Source organism: Danio rerio, chromosome 7 (genome assembly GCF_052040795.2).
Source record: "Danio rerio strain M-AB ecotype USA chromosome 7, GRCz13ab, whole genome shotgun sequence".
Taxonomy (NCBI): Eukaryota; Metazoa; Chordata; class Actinopteri; order Cypriniformes; family Danionidae; genus Danio; species Danio rerio.
This window is the reverse complement of record NC_141027.1, coordinates 81070001-81087500: the sequence shown is the minus strand read 5'-3', so window position 1 is coordinate 81087500 and position 17500 is coordinate 81070001. Positions and strand designations below refer to the sequence as shown.

At 39.8% G+C, this 17500-nt stretch overlaps 1 protein-coding gene and 1 long non-coding RNA gene across 42 annotated transcripts in view; one reads left to right on the top strand and one right to left on the bottom strand.

Moving 5' to 3' along the window:
• Nucleotides 1-1776, bottom strand: part of LOC147836252 (uncharacterized) — an 8721-nt gene extending 6945 nt beyond the window's left edge. The window contains exon 1 of the long non-coding RNA XR_015496656.1: nt 1600-1776. This is a non-coding gene — a long non-coding RNA (uncharacterized LOC147836252). The remainder of the gene's footprint in view (nt 1-1599) is intronic.
• Nucleotides 1777-3711: 1935 nt separating this feature from the next.
• ptprda (protein tyrosine phosphatase receptor type Da) overlaps nt 3712-17500 on the top strand; it is a 334943-nt gene continuing 321154 nt past the window's right edge. For all 41 annotated transcript variants that reach the window (XM_087258625.1, XM_087258611.1, XM_087258629.1 and 38 more), the window contains exons 1-2: nt 3712-3937; nt 4022-4051. The gene's annotated coding sequence lies outside the window, so the exon portion shown is untranslated. The remainder of the gene's footprint in view (nt 3938-4021; nt 4052-17500) is intronic.

Here is a 17500-nt window from a genome sequence, read left to right as displayed (position 1 = left end):
CCACTGACTGATCCAATCCGATGTTGCTTTGAAAAACTGGCTCAAACAAGCTGGACTACAAGATCCCGAATTGCAGAACCGAGTACTAGATCTGCATCAATTTAGGATTAAAGCTTTTGCAAAGCGGGTCCAGGAGCCTCACTCATTGGTTAACTCCGCCCTGCACCTCCTGACGGCAGGTGTGGATGATGCCCACACACCAGGGGCGGAGAGTGTGTGGACGGAGGAGACACATCCCCATCATTACCCACCGACCATGGGAAGGTGCCCACCAACAATTTAACCCACTTTAATAATGGCGCTGTCAGCATTCAACTAGACACGCAGAAACGCTTCACTCCCGCCCTCTCCTCGAGTCCTCCCGCCCCCAAAACACGTATGAGCATTGTGATTGGCTGCGCCTGTCCCTGCTGTCATGTGAGAGGCTGCGGCTGCGTTCAGGTGAGCGGCGCGTGCGCGCGGGGATGAGGTGTGTCGGGCACACACACAGGCGAGGATAGCGGCAGCAAAAAGGCGGACACAAGGAGCTTATGTTCAGCGGAAGTGTGAGTCACAAACGCAGGTTCACCACTGCACGAGTCCAGCATGATGACGCCGCTGATGCTCGCGTTTCCTCCTCTCTAACGCTGCAGCAGGCTGATATACTGTAGGCTGATCGGTCAATAATACACCCTGAACAACACTGCACAGTAAACAGCATATGATCAACATCTCCTCATCTCCAGCACCTCCAATATCAGCTGAAACAGTCAGAATAACTACAGTACAGCACAACACTGATATACAGCATGGCTAAAATAAGCTGAAGTCTTCATTAAACTCTCTTTATCAGGTAATACACATTATTCTGGCACTGCACTGTCAGGCCTGTGTCCGGCTCATTGATCTCTGGCTGATGTTTCTGAAAACTGAAGCTTTCTGCAGTTATTCGCCTGATCTCTCCTTGATGATGAGGATCAGCTCCACATGCAGTCCATCATCGTCTGTTCATTCACTGTGTACGCTTATATTTATTCACTTTTCAGTAATATTATTGACTGATATGAAAGTGTTTGTTTACTTTATTTACAGTACAGCTCGTGCAGTCATATTTCCTGTCCTTTAGTTGATATTTGATATGAGACACTTGCTTTGTTTACAAAATAAGCAGATCTAGAAAATAGAAAAATCTAGTGAACATTTTCTTCATTAATCTGACAAATTAAGCAATCAAATTAATATGCAGTATTATATAATCTTTTATTTACTCATTGTAATTATTAACTGCATCACATCTTTAATGCTGTAAAAGCAACCTTAATGGGAAAACACTGTGCATGGCCATAGATAAGCTAGCTTAGCTTAGCTTAGCCGTACCACTAACCAAGCTCACTGTTGTTCTCCACCACCACACTTACATGTTGCCTGATCATTGCTGTTAAATTTTACAATGCAAATGATTTGCTCAATTTCAATATATAATTGAGAATAAACAAAGAATCAGTTTCAAAGGTGGCTAAATTACCTGTGTATCCTCATGTACATCATATGGGAAATCTAGGCTCCTGCCAGCCGCATGTGTCTTTCTGAAAGAGTGTATTTAAGACTGCTAATGCTCACCTCTTCACATGCTCACTGTTCATCTGCTCCTTCAGTTTGTCGTCTGATCACTGCTGTTGTTGAGATTCTAATGCAAACATCTCAATCAAATCCGCCTGAGTGAGTGAGGGAATTTTCTTTAAATAGCCGTGAAGCCATCTTTCCTCAGTTTGATCAGCTCCATTAATTTCTCAAAGTAATCCTAACACTTGCACTGGTTCACTTAAAACATGAGTCAAATTTATCTCTTGATTTTATTAGCAAATTATTCGCAATATGTCATAATAAATCCAGAATATAGCTTTTTCAAGAAAATATGCACATTATTTTTATATTTTTAATGACCATTTCAATATTTTTAATGAATATTACAGGCCTCGAGATTCATTTTTACAGCGTGTAAATGTTGCATATTTATATTGTATATATTTTAAGAACTCATTTTTGCTGGATTATCTTGTCGGATGCTCATCATACACTGCAAAAATGCTTTTCTTGCTTAGATTTTTTGTCTTGTTTCTAGTCCAAATATCTAAAATTTCTTATATCAAGAAGCATTTTCTAGACAAGCAAAACACATTGTCTTGTTTTAAGAAATAATATGCCAATATTAAGTGAGTTTTTCCTTAAAACAAGCAAAATAATCTGCCAATGGGGTCAGCAAAATAATCTTGTTTTTTCTTTTGACGTAAGATTATTTTGCTCACCCCGTTGGCAGATTATTTTGCTTGTTTTAAGGAAAAACTCACTTAATATTGGCATATTATATCTTAAAACAAGACAATGTGTTTTGCTTGTCTAGAAAATTCCTCCTGATTTAGGAAGTTTTAGATTTTTGGACTAGAAACAAGACAAAAAATCTAAGCAAGAAAAGCATTTTGCAGTGTAACCAGACTTTCTGAAATACCAAAACATATTTACAACCGTTTTGTCAAACTGCTGAGCACATGATTTGACTAATGAAGTGTTTATTCACACATGTGCATCTACACCATCAGCTTTACACCACAGCTTTATCAATAACCACAACTCTGAATAAGAATATGGAAATATTCTTACTTTCAAAATGCAAATTTATCATCATCTGTCATTACATTTGTTTTTATAAGTCTGTTTAAACTTGTTTTAAATTAAACACTGAAGCCTACAGGCAAATAACAAGCCGGCCAGCACATCCAGCTTTCCTCAGTCAGAGTCTGGCCACTGAATAATCAGAAAAACAATAATAATGAAGATATTAATTAAACTTTTGGACTTCCAGAGCCCCTCTTGGCTACAGGCCTGAAACCTAATAAACTATGAAGAGAGGGTCAATTAATAACATATTTTAATAATTTAAATACAATTTATTTGAACTATTTAACGTTAAATAATATAATAATAGCAGCATATATATATATATATATATACATACATACATACCCGTGTTTGATTCACCCAAATGTCAAGTGCAAACTTACGGACTTGCTACACACACACACACACACACACACACACACACACACACACACACACACACACTGTCCTGCTAAACACTCTTTATCGTGATAAACACACACCCTACACTGTAGTGAGCATCAAGTGTTGTCCACTGAGTGAACACTGCTGAAATACTGCACACTGATGAGGGAACACACACACACACACATTCACTGAGTGTGTGATGAAGATCAGCTCTTTTGTAGATTTGAGGACTGAAGTGCGCTGCCTGTGCTCCAGGGTAGAGGAGTGTAGTGAACGCTGGATAGTGAACACTACACAGGCAGCAGCAGGGTTACAGGAGTGATTACACTCACTGGGTTATTCTCATGGGCAGGAACTGACTTAATTGAATTACATCATTCTGAAAGACACACACACACACACACACACACACACACACACACACACACACACACACACACACACACACACACACAGATGAGTTGAGATGTTCTTCTGATAGTGTGTGTGTGTGTGTTTGTGCTGATTGAAGGTGTCAGATGAAGCAGATCTGGAGCTCTGATGAAGAGTGGAGCATCATCATCATCATCATCATTCAGCCGCTCACAGTGAGGAGGCGCGTTCTCCGGACACCCAGCGGCGCGCGCGGGAACTGCACACAGACACACACTCGCACACACACACACGCTCAGAGTCAGGTGTCTGCTCTCCGCGCGCGTGTTTCTCTGTTTGCTCGCGGGCGTCGGACGCGCGGATGCTGTCAGTGTGTGTGTGTGAGCGGCAGTGTGTGGAATAAGAGTCTCCATCATCCTCATCCTCATCTTCATCATCCTCATCCTCGCGCTGCTTCTGGCGGGAGAAACAGAAAGACATAAAACCGTCCTCCGGATCCCCGAGACCCTCTGAAGGCTTTTGGGTGAGTCTTCCTCTTCCTCTTGCTCTTCCTCTGTGTTTTCCTCCTCCTCTTCCTCTTCTGACGGTGTGTCTCTGTGTGTTTCAGTCAGCGCCGTGTCCATCTTCTGCGTTTGGAGTAAGTACACACACTTTAATCACTGTCAGAGAGAGAGAGACATCGGGACATGTGTGCGCAAACTCTCAGTGTGTGTGTGTGTGTGTGTGTGTGTGTGTGTGTGTGTGTTACATGAGCTCGGGCTGCTGGGTGTCGCTCCTCCAGGAGTGTGTATAAATATGGGTGTGTGTGTGTGTGTGTGTGAACCGGACATGTGTGCAGAAAGTGTGTGTGTGTGTGAGGTTTGTTGGAGTCTCTCATGGTGATGAAGATGATGATGATGGTGGTGATGAAGATGTCAGAAGGCTGTATTGAGAGATGAGCTGTAATGAGCTGCTTTGAGTGTAAGATGAGCTGAAAGTCAATCTGGGATTCTTCTGGAGTTTGGTGTGTGTGTGTGTGTGTGTGTGTGTGTGTGTGTGTGTGTGTGTGTGTGTGTGTGTGTTAGAGAGAGAGAGAGAGAGAGAGGGAAAGAGAGAGAAATGATTGTGTGAATGCTAGTGTGTGTGTGCGTTTATTTGTGTGTGCTTATGATCGTATTGAGTGTGTGTGTATAAGACTGAATGTGTGTGTTCAGTGCTGTATTTCGTTTGTGTGTGTGTGTGTGATTGTGTGAATGCTAGTGTGTGTTCTCATTTTTGTGTGTGTGTGTGTGTGTGTGTGTTTAAGTCTCTGTATCGTTTCCGTTTGTGTGTGTAAGAGAGAGAGAGGAAGGGAAGAATGATTGTGTGAATCTTTTGGTGCTCATTTTTGATTTGTGTGTGTGTGTGTGTGTGTGTGTGTGTGTGTGTTGTGTTGCATTAACATTTGTATGAGAGAGACTGTGTGTGTGTGTGTGATGAAGCTGCTCATCTGCATACAGTAGATGTGTGTGTGTGTGTGTGTGTGTGTGTGTGTGTGTGTGTGTGTGGTCAGTTGTGCTGATGTCAGTCTAATCTGTTTGCTGTTTCTGATGAGAATCTCTGATTTTCTACAATTAATGACCCCGAGCTCACCATCACAGCGTCTGCTGCTGCTCCATCATCATCATCATCTTCATCATCTTCATCATCTTCATCATCTTCATCACCCCTGATGACTGTGTTGAGTGTGTTTAATGCCACTGTTAGAGCATGTCTCTGCTGTTATCACTTAGAGCTGAAGATAACACTGGATTCTGAGTCTCATGTGTGTGTGTGTGTGTGTGTGTGTGTGTGTGTGTGTGTGTGTGTGTGAGTATGGCTGCTGCGCAAGCGAATGACATAACTGCACAAAATTACTGTTTGGTATGAGGTTAAAACACACACACACACACACACACACACACAGACACTTTGTGTGATTGACAGGTGATTTGACCTACCTGCTCTGGTGTTTTCAGGAGATTTTCTTCCATCATTAGTATGTGTGTGTGTGTGTGTGTGTGGTAAAATCGTGTGACACACACACACACAATCTCTCTCTCTCTCACACACACACACACACATTTTTACAATTAATACAGTCGTATAATGTAGTGTGTGAATATTTGCTGAGAGTGATCAGACGTCAGAGAACGAGTGAACAGAGCAATCGTGTGTGTGTGTGTGTGTGTGTGTGTGTTTGCGCGCGCGGATGCGTCCTGAAATATGCTGGATGGAGGAATCTGTGGGTTTACTGACGTCTGCTGATTACGCCACGCCTGTCGTCACACACACTGTCATCACTGCTGAGTGTGTGTGTGTGTGTGTTTTCTCCTCCTTTTCTCTTCTTCATGTGTTTACTGCCGTTGGTTTGTGGTGTGTGTGTGTGTGTGTGTGTGTGTGTGTGTGTGTGTGTGTGTGTGTGTGTGTGTGTGCATGTTCTGTTGTTGATCACGCTAATAAAGCACATTAGAGCTGAATGGGGAGGTGGAGGTGCAGACGGGTGGTGTCAGTGTGTGATCCTCCATCTGCTGCTCACACACACTCCCATAATGCAGAAGCGAGAGAAAACGAATGTGTGTGTCTCATGACAGGTGAACATTTACCTGCTCCACCTTTACTCTGTGGAGACTAATCAAAGCAAACCTCACTCGCGCTCTCTGTCTCTCTCTCTCACACACACACACACACACACACACACACACACACACACACACACACACACTCACTCTCTCTCTCTCTCTCTCTCTCTCTCTCTCTCTCTCTCGCTCAGTGATACTCACTAGCACCCTGTCCGTATGTTCTCTACACCACAGATAACCTCACCACTCAGAGGTAACCCCACCCACTAGCTGAAGTGACTCCACCCACTAGTTTAGTTATCTCCACCCACTAGCTGAAGTAACTCTGAAGCTGTGGTCACACTAGAGTGTGTGTGTGTGATATTCTGTACGGTGCTGTGAAAGGGGCGGGATTAACCAGATGATTAGACATGTAAAAAGTGAGCGATTGCTCCATGATCCTGTCCAGAGAGCTCATGTTTTGATCCTGCATTGGTCTCACGCAGTCAAGTGATGTGATTTCGCAGCTCAGAGTTCAGCAAGCTTGAACTTTGCACTGCAGCAACCGGCGAAACTTGACGCATGACCCTGCACTTCCGGTCTGACGCATTCACGTGCGTATGTATGGAAGTCTATAGGAGGAAAAGCCCAGTGTGACCACAGCTTTATCCGGGATTAGTGACTCCACCTACTAGTTTATGGAACCCCACTAGCTAAAGTGACTCCACCCACTAGTTAAGATATCTCCACCCACTAGCTAAAGTGACTCCACCCAGTAGTTTAGATATCTCCACCCACTAGCTGAAGTGACTCCACCCAATAGTTTAAATAACCTCACCCACTAGCTAAAGTGACTCCACCCAGTAGTTCAGTTATCTCCACCCACTATCTAAAGGGACTCCACCCACTAGTTTAAATAACCCCACCCACTAGCTGAAATAATTCCACCCACTAGATTATAAAACCCACCCACTAGTTTGTATAGCCCTACCCACTATCTGAAGTGGCTCCACCCACTAGCTTAGTTACATCCACCCTCTAGCCTAAGTGACTCCACCCACTAGTTCAAATAACCCCACCCACTAGCTGAAGTGACTACACTCACTAGTTTAAATAACCCCACCCACTAGCTAAAGTGACTCCACCCACTGGTTTTGACAAATCTAGCCACTAGTTTTGTTACCTCCACCCACTTGCTTCAGTGACTCCACCCATCATGTTTAGTGACTCCACCCACTTGCTTCAGTGACTCCACCCATCATGTTTAGTGACTCCACCCACTAGCTGCAGTGACTCCACCCAGAATGTTTTGTAACTCCACCCACTAGCTGCATTGACTCCACCCATCATGTTTTGTGACTCCACCCACTAGCTGCAGTGACTCTACCCATCATGTTTAGTGACTCCACCCACTACCTTCAGTGACTCCACCCATCATATTTAGTAACTCCACCCACTAGCTGCAGTGACTCCACCCATCATGTTTAGTGTGTGCGTGCGTGTGTGTGTTTGTGTGTGTGTGCGTGTGTGTGTGCGTGTGTGTGTGTAAATCTCACTCTCACACACACAGTGGTCCTGCAGGTCAGGATCCGTCACGTGTTTCTGTACAGCACAGGTGTGTTGTCAGTGTCAGTGTCGGTGTCGGGCTGGAGGTGTCAGATTGTTAGACACACACTGCTGGTAGCTCTGCAGACTGTGCTCTCCCACTTGCAGTTTTGTCTTGACATTTTCTCTGGATGTTGGTATCGACCAAGCACAAACCGATACAGAATAAAGCTGAGATCTGCCAGAGGCGTCCAGATTCTGACTCCGCTGAAGTCTGTGAGAAACCCACACCTGAGCAGCGCGCGAGTCTCCATCCTCCGTATGAGAGGCGTCTATACGCTGCGTATGAAGGATTACACACACGCCAGTAGCTCAGCGCTGTCTCCTGCTGTCAGTCGCGTGTCCAGGACTCTGCTGTTTAGTGTTGTGTTGGTATTGTTTGAGTGTTTGTTAAAGTCTGCTATGATGAGCTGATCAACATGACAGTGTTCAGCACCTGCCCCCCCGCTGTGTGCTGCTCCAGACGAAGCTTGAGCTATTACAGCTTGAGGAACTCCAGAAGACTGAAGGGTGTCCAGGCTGTCACTGTCGCTTTCAGAAAGCTGAGTGCCCTTTACTGTGAGCACACTACTGAGTCCACACCGAGGGGACGTCTGACAATCAGTGTGAGTGTAAGTGTGGAGTGCAGGAGCTCACACTGATCTGCTCATTGAGCTGATTGAGACGCAGCCGAACCCTCACAGTGCTGAGAGTGTTCAGCTGATCATCATCTCAGAGCTGTGCGTGGAGACACACACACACACACACACACACACACACACACACACACACACACACACACACACACACACACACACACACACACACACACACAGGCTGTCAGCTGTGGTGCTCAGACACACTCCTCTGCTGTCCTGTCAGTCGGTGTGTGTTTCCTCAGATCAGACGTGTCCTCCTGAATCTCTCCTGCTCCTAAACCTGTCCTGCATCCTGACAGCAGGTGTGTGTCCAGGTGACAGCATCTCTGTGTGTGTGCAGGTGTGTGTCGGAGACAGTGAGCGGCTGCTGGAGGTGTTGAGTGTGGTCATTAGTGATGGTGATGGTGATGGATGTGTGATGGATGCTCTGCTGCTGTTCTCTGGAGCTCAGAGACTCTTGATGAAGAGCTGATGGGGTTTCTGATCAAGTCAACATCACACCACAGAGTACTCCACCTGTCTATACTCCACCTGTCTATACTCCACCTGTCTATACTCCACCTGTCTATACTCCACCTGTCTGTACTCCACCTGTCTATACTCCACCTGTCTATACTCCACCTGTCTATACTCCACCTGTCTATACTCCACCTGTGTGTGTGTGTGTGTGTGTGTGTGTGTGTGTGCTGGGTGGTTGTGTGTCAGCTCTTCACACCTGAGTGTCTCTCAGTGGATTCTCTCTCTCTCTCTCTCTCTCTCTCTCTCTCTCCATTTAAAAGAGAATGCTAAACCAGAGTGGAGAGCTCTGTATAAACCCCCCTTACCAAAAAAAGTGGGGGATTTGCAATGGAGAATCTTGCATGGTGCCATAGCTGTGAATGCGTTTGTTTCAATTATAAATCCAGGTAATAGTGATGAATGTCCATTTTGTTCTCAACGTGAAACCCTATATCATGCTTTTATGTTATGTAACAGGCTTAGTTCCTTTTTTCAGGTCTTATCTAACTTGTTTGTTTGTTTTGGCGAGACATTTTCTATGGAAACGTTTATTTGTGGTTATAAGTATACACGTAAACAACGTTTTTTTGTCAGTTATTAAATTTTCTTTTGGGTCAAGCAAAAATGGCAATTTATGACACTAGAAAAATACAAGTTGAGCAAAACTCAAGTGGCTGTTTAAAAACATTTTTTTTTAACTTGGTGAAATCCAGAATTTTAATTGATTTCCAGTATTACAAAACAATGGGTGATCTTATGTGTTTTGAAAAAATTTGGTGTTACAAAGGAGTTTTATGTCAAATTTGTGATGAAAATTTAGAGTTTATGGTTCATTAGGCTGTTTCTAATTTTTATGTGTAACATTTGATTGTATAACGTCTTTAAAATGTTTATTAAAGGCGTGTTGAAAATTCAATTCTCTCTCTCTCTCTCTCTCTCTCTCTCTCCATCTCTCTCTCCATCTCTCTCTCTCTCTCTCTCTCTCTCTCTCTCTCTCTCTCTCTCTCTCTCTCTCCATCTCTCTCTCTCTCTCTCTCTCTCTCTCTCTCTCTCTCTCTCTCTCTCTCTCTCTCTCTCTCTCTCTCTCTCTCTCTCTCTCTCTCTCCTGGAATCTTCAAGAGCTCTTAAAGCCGTCAGGATCTGAATGGATTTGACTGAAAATCCCTGATTCACATCTAAAGAGTGGCTGCGTCCTCATACGCATACTGAGAATGTAGTGCACTACTGAGGGTGGGAACAGAACACTTCACTGCGTCTGTCTGGAGAATATCTCACAACTAATACATCATATACACTATACTATACACAATTTACTATACACCATATACAATATATAATGCACACTATATACCCGACACTATATACACCATATACAATATACACTATATACACCATAAACACCATACACTAAATACTATAAACACTATATCCACTCTATACAGTATACACTACACTTTACACTGTGTATGTGTGTATGGGTGTTTCCCATTTCCAGGTTTGCGGCTGGAAGGGCAACCGCTGTGTAAAACATATGCTGGAATAGTTGGTGGTTCATTCCGCGGTGGCGACTTCTGATAAATAAGAGACTACGTCGAACAAAAATGATTGACTGAACATATACACTATATACTACACACTATATACTATACACTATATACACTACACTTTAGACTATACCCTACACTATATTATACACTATATACTATACAATACAATACCCTTTACACTATATATTATACCCTATACTATACACAATACTTTATACACTATATACACTACACTATACACTATATACACTATACTATACACCGTACACTTTACACTATATATTAGACACTACTATACCCTATATACACTATACTATACACTATTCACTGTACTTTATACACTATACTATATACACTACACTTTGCACTATATATTATACACTATACTATACACTGTACACTACACTTTACACTATACTCAATACACTGTACATTTTACACTATATATTATACCCTATACTGTACACTATATACCAAACACTATATACTATACATTATATACACTATACTATACCCTATATACACTGTACTATACACTATTCATTATACTTTATACACTATACTATACACTATATAACTACTCTTTACACTATATATCATACACTATACTATACACTATACACCACACTTTACACTATACACTATGATATACACTACATTTTACACTATATATTATACACTATACACTATATACACAAAACACTATACACTGTACTATACACTTTACACTGTATATTCTACAATATACTATACCCTATACACACTATACTACACACTATTCACTGTACTTTATACACTATAATATACACGCTACACTTTACACTGTACACTATATACTAAACACTATACACAGGCTGTCGTGACTAATCTAATGCATCTGCACAGATATCTCTCTGAATCCTCCTGTAGAGAATATGACTGTAGAGACGCTGTGAGACTTGTTTATGCTGCATATTAATCTGCTAACAGTGATTTCCATGACTGTGTTTCTGCACACACCTAAAGCAGACTGTGAACGAGTGCAGATAATGTCAAATTAAAAGTTTACGCTAGTCAGTGCATTCAGCGGGAACATAAACCATATTTCAGAGAGTTATGAAACTCATAAACACTGAAAACACTCAGATAATGTTCAGATAATTGCGTCTGGACTTTATTCAGGTTCTGGAACTTACAGTGAGGTTCGTCTGAAGGATATTGAAATGTGAGCTAACGCCGCAGCAATAATTGAATGAAGCACAAGCCTACAGTAAATGGACTCATCGGATCACTAATGATGCTTTCTGACACTGAATCCTGCCCGCCGCAGCTTTTATCCCTAATTCTTGTTTGGTGTTTCGAGCTGTGAAGGCGCGTTGTTCTTCCAGGGATTTTAATTGGCTTCAGTGCCAATCTGGCAACCCGGCATGCAGGAAAGAGTCATCCAATCGCTGTTTGTTCGAGCCACTGTCAGCTAATTTATGGTGATTTATGCAAACTTGGTCAGCCTGGGCTCTTACGGTATTGGGCAGAGGCACTTGTATTTGCATATCTGAAGACTCGCTGTGGCAGAACGGCAGCCGCTTCACTTTTCATCTGACCAACAGAAACAGTTTGTAATTATTACGGGACGCTTCAGAAATGGGTCATTAGCGCTCTTCGGGAGTTATTATAGTTAACTAAAGTAAACTGCTTTTTGAGTGGATTATAGTTTATATATGCAAAATCTCTGAACTCAGAACAAGAATCATTTGATGGCAGATTAAAACACTCACAGTGTGGCCCAAACAGATGCTCACTGTCATCTGAAATCCATGACATTTGCCTTTTTCTGAAACTACTAGAATTTATCCATATAACAACAAGATTTTCATCATTTTGCAAGAATCAGATTTTGTTTTTAGTTTTTTTGTTTGTTTGTTTATTTATTTATTTGTTTTCTTTGTTTGTTTGTTTGTTTGTTTGTTTGTTTGTTTGTTTGTTTGTTTGTTTATTTATTTATTCATTCATTCATTTATTTATTATTTAATTATTTAATCATTTATTTATTATTTAATTATATAACATTTATTTATTATTTAATTATTTAGTGTTTATTTATTTATTTATTATTTTTTATTATTTATTAATTTAATATTTTTATTTTTTATTTAATTATTTATTATTTAATAATTTAATATTTATTTATTTATTTAATATTTAAGTATTTAACATTTATTTATTATTTAATTATTTAATGATTATTTATTTGTTTATTTATTATTTAATTAATTATTTATTTATTCATTTATTTATTATTTAAATATTTATTATTTATTAGTTTAATATTTATTTATTTATTATTTTATTATTTATTATTTATTAATTTAATATTAATTTATTATTTTTATATCTATTATTTATTAGTTTAATATTTATTCATTTATTATTTTATTATTTATTAATTTAATATTTATTTATTTATTACTTCATTATTTATTGTTTAATTATTTATTTTTATTCATTATTTAATTATTAGAATTCTTATGTTGTACTCTAATATTTTCTAGCATATTTTATTCATTTCAACATGTTTTGGTATTTTTTGTTCATTTAGTGCAAAATGAAGCTTTAAAATCATTAAAATTAAAACTAAATAAAGTTATTAGAACTATATACACATACAAAATACTAAAACTTTCACATGAAAACAGAATATATATATGTAAAAAACTATGATTGTGAGAAATAACAGCCTGATCTCACAAGGGAACCCAACTATTTTAGGTATTGTCAGAAAAGTGGTTTATTCATATGAAAACATGTTTTTTTAAAAGAAGGCGTGGGGAGAAATGAAGGCCGTGTGCTCCAGACCAAAGAAGAAGAGGATCATCCAGACTGTCCAACAAGTCTAGAAGCCCGGCTCTGTCATGGTCTGGGGTTGTGTCGGTGCTCTGGGTGCTGAACAGCACAGAGAGATTCTGGAGCTCAATATGCTGCCTTCTTCTCCAGGGACACCCATGCAGAGTCCAACAAGACAATGCAGAACCACATTCAGCTCACATTACAGAGCCCTGCAGCGGAGGAAGAGGAGACAGACACTGGACTGGCCTGCCTGCAGTCCCGACCTGTCTCCATTAGAGAATGTGTGGCCCATTAAGCTTGTTTGCAGGAAGAATGAGAGAAAATGACCCTGAAACTCTTCATCACCGGCTGTCTTCAGTCCCTAAACATCTGTTGAGTGTTGTGAAGAGGAACGGCAGCATTACAGAACTGGAATACATGTTTATTTTGAAAACAGCATCAAATCAAAATAAATCACGAGGAACACATTGAGTAATGTCTGTTGTCTGCAATGACACTGAAGGAAATGTACAAATCACTTCTTTCATGTTTTATTTGCGTTATCGATTCTGTTCCACCTTTTCTGACTGGGGTTTGTGTTAACTAAAGCATTAGTGATGCTGACGCAGCAGGTTTGAGTGTGGTCTTGACATTAGCATGTGTACAGTGATCAGCCGGCAGAGTCTGGATGATATTTGTGGCTGATCTCCTCCTGCTCTGACCTTCATAAGTGTGTTGTTTTGGGCTCTTGGAGGTGTTTCTGCTGAGCGCTACACTTCTGCTGAACATCAGAGACATCAAATGACCAGCGGCGGGCGAACGCAGTGCAATATGTGCGGCGTGAGGACGTGCAATTATATCTGCAGCCACAGCGAGTCCTGCTGCAGAACAGAAGAGCGGAGCGTCTCCGGAGAGCAGACAATCGGCCTGACTTCAGCTGCAAATGAAGTGCTGATCCCATTAAAACAAACCCACAGCGCCTCCGCACTCACTCACCGGCCCAAAATAGAGGATTCACAAACTACTCAGACATCCCGATGTGAGCTAAACTGCAGAACGCAGACGATTAGACTGCAGACACACAAGCTGAAGTGCAGTCAGTCTGTCAGAAGTGCACTTAAACCAATAAAACAACAATACAAGTAGACCTAGAACAATCAGCGAGTACACTTAAACATGGAGACTTACTCTATATACACTCAGAAGGTGGTGGTCGATAGCATACATATGAGGAATGACAAGCAGCGCGTTAAACTCAACACTTTTTTGTGTTGATGGTAGTTTGATGGTGTTTTGATAGTTTTAGTGTTGTTTTGTGGTGTTTGATGGGGTTGATGGTGGTTTGATGGTGTTTTGATTATGTTTTAGTGTTGTTTTTGTTGTGTTTAATGGTGTTGATGGTGTTTTGATTTAGTTTTAGTGTTGTTTTAGTGTTGTTTTGTGGTGTTTGATGGTGTTTTGATTATGTTTTAGTGTTGTTTTTGTTGTGTTTAATGGTGTTGATGGTGTTTTGATTTAGTTTTAGTGTTGTTTTAGTGTTGTTTTGTGGTGTTTGATGGTGTTTTGATTATGTTTTAGTGTTGTTTTTATGGTGTTGATGGTGTTTTGATTTAGTTTTAGTGTTGTTTTAGTGTTGTTTTGTGGTGTTTGATGGTGTTGATGGTGTTTTGATGGTGTTTTGATTATGTTTTAGTGTTGTTTTTATGGTGTTGATGGTGTTTTGATTTAGTTTTAGTGTTGTTTTGTGGTGTTTGATGGTGTTGATGGTGTTTTGATGGTGTTTTGATGGTGTTTTGATGGTGTTTTGATTATGTTTTAGTGTTGTTTTTATGGTGTTTGATGGTGTTTTGATTTAATTTTAGTGTTGTTTTAGTGTTGTTTTAGTGTTGTTTGATGGTGTTTTGATTATGTTTTAGTGTTGTTTGATGGTGTTTTGATTATGTTTTAGCGTTGTTTTGTGGTGTTTGATGGTGTTGATGGTGTTTTGATTATGTTTTAGTGTTCTTTTTATGGTGTTTGATGGTGTTTTGATTTAATTTTAGTGTTGTTTTAGTGTTGTTTTAGTGTTGTTTGATGGTGTTTTGATTATGTTTTAGTGTTGTTTTGTGGTGTTTAATGGTTTTTGATTGTGTTTTGATTTTGTTTTAGTGTTGTTTTACTGTTGTTTAATGGTGTTGATGGTGTTTTGATTTTGTTTTAGTGTTGTTTTTGTGGTGTTTCATGGTGTTGATGGTGTTTTGATTTAGTTTAAGTGTTGTTTTAGTGTTGTTTTTGTGGTGTTTGATGGTGTTGATAGTAGTTTGATGGTGTTTTGATTATGTTTTAGTGTTGTTTTTATGGTGTTTGATTGTGTTAATGGCAGCTTTGATTGCTTTGAAAGTGTTCGGTTCACTTTTTATGTGGTCTTTTTGGGTTTCAACAGTGTTGGTGTTGGTTTGGATGACGCTGATGGTTATTTGACGGCATTTGAATGTTGTTTTGATAGAGATGGTGGTGTTTCAATTGCTTTTAAGAGTGTTTTCATGATGTTTTTGTATGTTTGATGGTGTGTTGTGTGTATGATGGTGCATTGATGGTGTTTTAGTATGTTTGATGGTGTTTTCATGGTGTTTCGTGTGTATGATGGTGCATATGAGGGGGTTTTGATGGTGTGTTTGTGCATATGATGTTGTTTTAATTGTGTTGTGTGCATGATGGTACATTTATGGTGTTTTGATGGTGTGTTTGTGCATATGATGATGTTTTAATGGTGTTTTGTGTTTATGATTGTGTTTTGATAGTGTGTTTGTATGATGGTAAATTTATAGTGTTTTGATGGTGTTGTGTGTATGATGGTGCTTTGATAGTATTTTTTGTGCATATGATGGTGTTTTAATGCTGTTTGTTTTTGATTATGATGCATTATATGATAATTTTGTGTGTTTGATGGTGAATTTATAGTATTTTGATGGTGTTGTATGATGGTGTTTTTGTGCATATGATGGTGTTTTAATGCTGTTTGTTTGTGATCATGGTTCATTATATGATGGTTTTGTGTGTTTGATGGTGAATTTTTCATTCTTTTGTGTGTATGATGGGAATTTGATTGTGCTTTTGTGTGTATAATGGGGTATTGCATTGTGTTGTGATGGTGTTTTTGTGACTATGATGGTGTTTTTTGTTGCTTTGTTGGTATTTTAATATGACTTTTGTTTGTTTGATGGTGTGTTTTTTGTGTTTGGAGGCTTCATGCTTCTTTGCATTGCCATTATGGCTTGTTAAAGAGACCCAAAAATTAAGTTTTACTCACTATTTGCTCACTATTTACGTCAAGCGATTTCAAACCGGCGGTTGAACACAAAAGCAGATATTTTGAAGAATGGTGAAAGTTAATTTTTGGGGTGAACTATCGCTTTAAAGAGGCGAAAATGAAGTAATTTTGTGTTGTGTTGGAGGACTGTATTCTCACTGTCAGATAGAGGAGGACAAATGTACCTGCCAGACTCTTTTATCAGCACCTTTATTTTAAGAGCTTCCCTGTTTAATATAGCGGGTTCCTGAGAGGAGGCGTACAGTAAAATAATGTCCTCAGAAAGATAGCATATCTGCAGAGACACTGCGTGAATAAACAGCTGGATATTACACTCTCTGCTCCCGCGAGGAGCTTCTGTGTGAATGTCACCTCGACTGAAGCTTAAATGCTGCTGCCACTGGAGTTTCAACAGCTAGATGACACACATGCATACATACATACATAAATACATACATACATACACACAAACATACACCAGTGACTCTAGAATTGCGGGTGAAATTTGCTTCTCTGGGTTAAACCTTCTGTTATTATTTCAAAAACAAACACTGTACTAAAGATAAAGACCAAATGATCTCCGAAACAGTGTTTATATGTGTATTTACAGACACACACTCTCTCTTTTTGATATGGGACTGAATATAATGTGCTGTTTAACTTTAGCTAATGTAGGCTAGTTTCTGTATAATGTAGGCTAGTTTCTGTGTAACTGTAGTGAAGCTTTATAATTCATGAGGTTGTTTTGATTTCGTCTTCTTCAATAGGTTTTAATTGAGCTGTGGTGTCTTTGATGGTGTTTGATGATCTTTCCTTTCCTTTGATGGTGTTTTGATTGTCTTCTGGAGGCTTTGATGTGTTTTGTTGATGTTTTGTTGATTTTATTGATGTTGAAGGCTTTGATCTGATCTGATGGTGTTCTGGCGACTATGAAGGTTTCATTGCTTTGAATGTGTTTTGGAGGTGTTTTGATTATAATTCAATGGTGTTTGGTGTTTTTGTAGTATTTGGATGGTGTTGATTGTGTTTTTGTGGTGTTTTGATGCATTGATGGTGTTTTTGTGATGTTTTGATGGTGTTGATGTTGTTTTTGTGGTATTTTGATGGCATTGGTGGTGTTTTGATGGTGTTGATAATGCTTTTGTGGCA